The sequence below is a fragment of the Salmo salar genome, chromosome 23 (assembly GCF_965601325.2).
Source record: "Salmo salar chromosome 23, fSalSal1, whole genome shotgun sequence".
Classification (NCBI taxonomy): Eukaryota; Metazoa; Chordata; class Actinopteri; order Salmoniformes; family Salmonidae; genus Salmo; species Salmo salar.
The window spans coordinates 14,228,232-14,234,782 of NC_138313.1; positions in this window are offsets into that span (position 1 = coordinate 14,228,232).

Genomic DNA, 6,551 nt, shown 5'->3' on the forward strand with positions numbered 1-6,551 from the left:
CTAGGGTGGCTGGAGTCTTTGAAAATTTTGAGGGCTTTCCTCTGACACCACCTGGTATAGAGGTCCAGGATGGCAGGAAGCTTGGCCCCAGTGATGTACTGGGCCATACGCACTACCCTCTGTAGTGCCTTGCGGTCGGAGGCTGAGCAGTTGCCATACCAGGCAGTGATGCAACCAGTCAGGATGCTCTCGATGGTGCAGCTGTAAAACCTTTTGAGGATCTGAGGACCCATGCCAAATCTTTTCGGTCTCCTGAGGGGGAATAGGTTTTGTTGTGCCCTCTTCACGACAAGGCTGTCTCATCGTTGTTGGTGATCAGGCCTACCACTGATGTGTCATCAGCAAACTTAATGAGGGTGCTGGAGTCGTGCCTGGCCGTGCAGTCATGAGAGAACAGGTATTACATTGGGGGCTGAGCACGCACCATTGCGGGTCTCCCGTGATGAGGATCAGCGTGGCAGACGTGTTGTTGCCTACCCTTACCACCTGGGGGCGGCCCATCAGGAAGTCTAGGATCCAGTTGCAGAGGGAGGTGTTTAGTTCCAGGGTCCTTAGCTTAGTGATGAGCTTTGAGGCCACTATGGTGTTGAACGCTGAGCTGTAGTCAATGAATAGCATTCTCACACAGGTGTTCCTTTTGTCTAAGTGTGAAAGGGCAGTGTGGAGTGCAAAAGAGATCACATCATCTGTGGATCTGTTGGTGCGGTATGCGAATTGGAGTGGGTCTAGGGTTTCTGGGATAATGGTGTTGATGTGAGCCATGACCAGCCTTTCAAAGTGTTTTATGGCTACAGATGTGAGTGCTACGTGTCTGTAGTCATATAGGCAGGTTTCCTTAGTGTTCTTGGGCACAGGGACTATGGTGGTCTGCTTGAAACATGTTGGTATTACAGACTCAGACAGGGAGAGGTTGAAAATGTTATTGAAGACACTTGCCAGTTGGTCAGCGCATGCTTGGAGTACACGTCCTGGTAATCCATCTGGTCCTCCGGTCTTGTGAATGTTGACCTGTTTGAAGGTCTTACATCGGCTGTGGAGAGCATGATCACAGCTGATGCTCTCACGCATGTTTCAGTGTTACTTTCCTTGAAGCGAGCATATAAGTTATTTAGCTGGTCTGGTAGGCTCGTGTCACTGGGCAGCTATCGGCTGTGATTCCCTTTGTAGTCTGTAATAGTTTGCAAGGCCTGCCACATCCGACGAGTGTCAGAGCCGGTGTAGTACGTTTTGATCTTAGACTGAGTCACTGGTGCTTCCTGTTTAAGTGTTTGCTTGTAAGCAAGAATCAGGAGGATAGAATTATGGTCAGATTTGCAAATTGGAGGGTGAGGGAGATGTTTGTATGCATCTCTGTTTGTGGAGTAAAGGAGGTCTAGAATTTTTTTCCCTCTGGTTGCACATTTAACATGCTTATAGAAATGAGGTAAAACTGATTTAAGTTTCCTTACATTAAAGTCCTTGGCCACGTAGAGCGCCACCTCTGGATTAGCATTTTCCTGTTTGCTTATGGCGGTATACAGCTCATTGAGCACGGTTTTAGTGCCAGCATCTGTCTGTGGTGGTATGCAGACAGCTACGAAAAATACAGATGAAAACTCTCTAGGTAGACAGTGTGGTCTACAGCTTATTATGAGATACTCTACCTCAGGCGAGCAAAACCTTGAGACTTCCTTAAATATTGTTCCCCAGCATAGGCCCCCGCCCCGTGTCTTACCAGAGGCTGCTGTTCTGTCCTGTCGATGGAGTGCATAACCTGCCAGCTGCATGTTCTTAATGTCGTCATTCAGCCACGACTCTGTATTACAGTATTTAATGTGCCATTGCTAGGATATAGTGCTTTCAGCTCGTCCCATTTATTTTCCAGCGATTGAACATTTGCTAGCAGGACGGAAGGCAAGGGCAGATTAGCCACTCTTTACCTGATCCTCGCAAGGCACCTTGATCTTTTTCCACAAAATCTCAGTTTCCTTCTCCAGCGAATCACGGGGATCTGGGCTTGGTCGGGTGTCTGTAGTAGTATATCCCTCCTGTCCGACTCATTGAAGAAGAACTCTTCGTCCAGTTTGAGGTGAGTAATCCCAGTTCTGATGTCCAGAAGCTCTTTTCGGTCATAAGAGATGGTAGCAGCAACATTATGTACAAAACAAGTTATGAACAATGCGAAAAAACAAACAAAAAAGCATGGTTGGTTAAGAGCCGATAAAACGGCAGCCCTCCCCTCCGGCGCCATCGTTCAAACGTATTTAGATAGTGTTCTTAGAACACTAGTGCTAATGAACATTGTGTTTGTGCCTAGAAACAAATAGAACAGATACATTATTTATATTAAGTTTACATTTACATTTAAGTCATTTTAGAGTTTAGAGTGACATTAATGCTCTCAAGTTTCTCTGGGTGTCTGGATCCTACAGTTCTATATATATTGTTCGATTCCCCCCCCCCCCCCCCCCCCCCTCATTTCTGAAGCATACATCATGCTTTCTGAGCTAAGTTCATTTATTTGTGTATGTGTGTATTGTGAAACTGCCCTGTCTTGGCCCATGCTATCGCTAGTACACTAATACATACAATACAGGCTACAAACCAACCCCTATTCACAGACCTGCTTTGCCAAAGTTGTCACAGAGGAGTGAGGGATAGGGCAGCTGAGAGGCAAGTGCCCTTACACCCATCTGTGTGTTTGTGTGTGAGTGTGTGTCACAAAGAGGAAGGTATAGGTCTTCACACGCGGGCAGACGCACGCACGCACACACAAATCAAATCAAACTTGATTTGTCACATGCGCCAAATACAACAAGTGTAGACCTTACCGTGAAATGCTTACTTACTATGATGGAGTACAGGCCATTAGGAAACTGGGGGTAGTTTTCTTTCCTGCTAGCAGGGCTGAGTTGATGGTTAGGTGAGGTGGTTCCACTAGAGATCAAAACAAAGCCTTCTGCTGTAAAGAATAGAATACAATAGAATAAAACTTTATTGGATGGACATTTTTCTTTGGCATCACCTTCCGTTAAAAGGATCACACACACACTCACATCATACACATTTAAACCAGTCAGTCCGTCCTACTGCATACACTAAAAACATAGAGGACATTGATGCATTCACTCACAACTGACCGCTTTCCCATCTGCACTGGATAGATATGCACATATACTCATGCAATTTACTTTGTATTTAGTAGTCCAACATCACAAGGAAAGAATGAATGTTTGGACACGTTCTTGGCCATGGGCATTCTGAAGCACTGGTCAGAGGGATGCCTCTCAAACTGAGGGTGGGAGGGGTTGCAAAAGCAAGCCAGTGCCTTCTTTTTGGTTGCCTTGTGGAACAGACTGCTCAAAATGTGCCTGTGGTCGACCAATTACTTTGCTGCTGTGTTCTTGGCTCTTAGGTACAGCACACAGCATTTACTGCAGCTTTTAGTCTTTCTAATCCCCTTGTAGCTCTCACTTAAAATACTGTCACACACACAAACTCACACTATCTTTTTCTTTCTGAAGAGGAATAGTTGAGGAGCTCTGTAATCAATGGATTTTACACGCACCATTTGGATCAACCCTGCACAAGAGGTGTATGTAAGAGAGTGTAGTGTAGTGTAGTGTAGTATGTGTTTGAGAAGCAGCTGGCTTGAGCGGGCATGCCCGTTCATCCTGGGTCATTGCATCTTGAGCTGTCTCCCCTTCCCTCCTGCCTCTCCCCTCCTCTTCTACTGCCTTACCCCCCTTAGTCCTGAGCCTATGGGAGGAGTGGGGGAAGGAGGGGTGAGGAAGGGGAAAGGATGTTGGGGTAGGAGGGGGTAAGGAGACAGGGAGTGGGATAAGAGAAGGAGACTGCACTGGGAAAAGGGAAAAAGGGTTTTCCAGTTTTCCAAACTGCTCCAGAGAGCAGATCGTGTTTGTTTGAGAGGTGATTCCTCTCCTCTTCCAAATCAAATCAAAATCCAATTTTATTTGTCACATGCTTCGTAAACAACAGGTGTAGACTAACAGTGAAATGCTTACTTACGGCCCTTCCCAACAATGCAGAGAGAAAAACATATAAATAATATAAAAATATTAACATGAGCAATAAATACACAATGAGTAGTGATAACTTGGCAATATACAAAGGGTACCAGTACTCGACGTGCAAGGGTACAAGGTAACTGAGGTAGATATGTACATATAGGTAGGGATCAAGTGACTAGGCAACAGGATAGATAACAAACAGTAGCAACAGCATATGTGATGAGTCAAAATAGTTAGTGCAAAAAAGGATCAATGCAGATATTCCGGGTAGCTATTGGTTAACTATTTAACTTATTATTTGGCAGTCTTACGGCTTGGGGGTAGAAGCTGTTCAGGGTCCTGTTGGTTCCACACTTGATACCACTTGCCGTGCAGTAGCAGAATGAGCAGTCTATTACTTGGGTGGCGTGAGTCTTTAAAACATTTTAGGGCCTTCCTCTGACACCACCTGGTATAGAAGTCCTGGATGGCAGGGAGCTCGGCCTTAGTGATGTACTGGGTCGTACTCAACTGTTTACATGTTTACATATTTTTGCTTAACTCATCTCATATGTATATACTGTATTCTATTCTACTGTATTTAATCTATGCCACACCGACATTGCTCATCGTAATATTGATATATTCCTTAATTCCATTCTTTTAATTTTAAATTGTGTGTATTATGTTTATTGTTGTGAATTGTTAGATAATACTGCACTGTTGGAGCTATAAACACAAGAATTTCGCTGCAACTGCAATAACATCTGCTAAACATGTGACAAATAAAATTTGATTTGTGTCACGTCCTGGCCAGTATAAGGGTTAATTAGTATTGTAGTTTGGTCAGGACGTGGCAGAGGGTATTCGTTTTATGTGGTTCGGGGTGGTGTGTTTGTTAAAGGGGTGTTTGATTTAGTATTTCCGGGTTTTGGTTTATGTTTAGGTGTTCTGTGTTTAGCCTAGTGCCTTACCAGACTGTCAGTTTGTCAATCGTTCGTGGTTTTTGTTATTTTTGTACGTTCGTTTTTTGGAAGTTAATAAACAAGATGAGCATACACATACCTGCTGCGTTTTGGTCCTCAATAACCGACGACGATCGTGACAGAATCACCCACCACGCAAGGACCAAGCAGCAGAGGAAGGAGCAGAGGGAATTCGAGTTGGACTGGCGGGAGAAGTGGACCTGGGAGGAAGTTCTGGACGGGGCCGGACCTTGGCACCAGGCTGGGGAGTATCGCCGCCCGCAGTGGGAAATTGAGGCAGCCAAGGCAGAGAGGCGTAGGTACGAGGCCAAGTACGCGCTGAGGGAGAAGCACGAGAGGCACCCCCAATAATTTTTTTGGGGGGGGCACACGGGTAGTTTGGCTAGGCGTAAGAAGAGCCGGAAGCCAGCTACCCGTGGTTATATGGAGGAGCGTATGGGGTGGAGAGCGCTATGTTTCGCTGAGGAGCGCACTATCTCACCCATACGCACGCACAGTCCGGTGCGCGTTATTCCAGCCCCTCGCAGGTGCCGTGCTAGAGCGGGCATCCAGCCTGGTAGGAGGATGCCTGCGCAGCGCATCTGGTCGCCGGTACGCCTCCGATGACCAGGCTACCCAACTCCCGCTCTACGCACGGCTACCATCAGGCCCCTGCACAGCCCAGTCTGCCCTGTACGAGCACCCCGCTCGTACAGGGCTACTAGTTCCATCCAGCCAAGGCGGGTTGTGCAGGAGGTAAGATCTAGACCGACTGTGCGCCTCGATAGCCCTGGGTTTCCAGCTCCTGTCTCTCATGCGGACCCGGAAGTGCGTCAACCCAGTTCGACTCGTCCTGTTCCCGCTCCCCGCACTAGCCTGGAGGTGCGTGTTCATAATCTGGTAAGCCCAGTACCAGCACCAGCACCACGCACCAGGCTACAAGTGCGTCAACCCAGCCACGCCAGTCAACAGTCACCAGAGCTGCCCGCCAGTCAACAGTCGTCATCAGAGCTGCCCGCCAGTCAACAGTCGTCATCAGAGCTGCCCGCCAGTCAACAGTCGTCATCAGAGCTGCCCGCCAGTCAACAGTCGTCAGAGCTGCCCGCCAGTCAACAGTCGTCAGAGCTGCCCGCCAGTCAACAGTCGTCAGAGCTGCCCGCCAGTCAACAGTCGCCAGAGAGGTCAGACTGCGCTGAACTGCCGGAGTGGCCAGACTGCGCTGAACTGCCGGAGTGGCCAGACTGCGCTGAACTGCCGGAGTGGCCAGACTGCGCTGAACTGCCGGAGTGGCCAGACTGCCCTGAACTGCCGGAGTGGCCAGACTGCCCTGAACTGCCGGAGTGGCCAGACTGCCCTGAACTGCCGGAGTGGCCAGACAGCCCTGAACTGCCGGAGTGGCCAGACTGCCCTGAACTGCCGGAGTGGCCAGACTGCCCTGAACGTCCCGAGTTGCCAGACTGCCCCGAGTTGCCAGACTGCCCCGAGTTGCCAGACTGCCCCGAGTTGACAGACTGCCCCGAGTTTGCCCCGAGTTGCCAGACTGCCCCAAGTTGCCAGACTGCCCCGAGTTGCCAGACTGCCCCGAGTTGCCAGACTG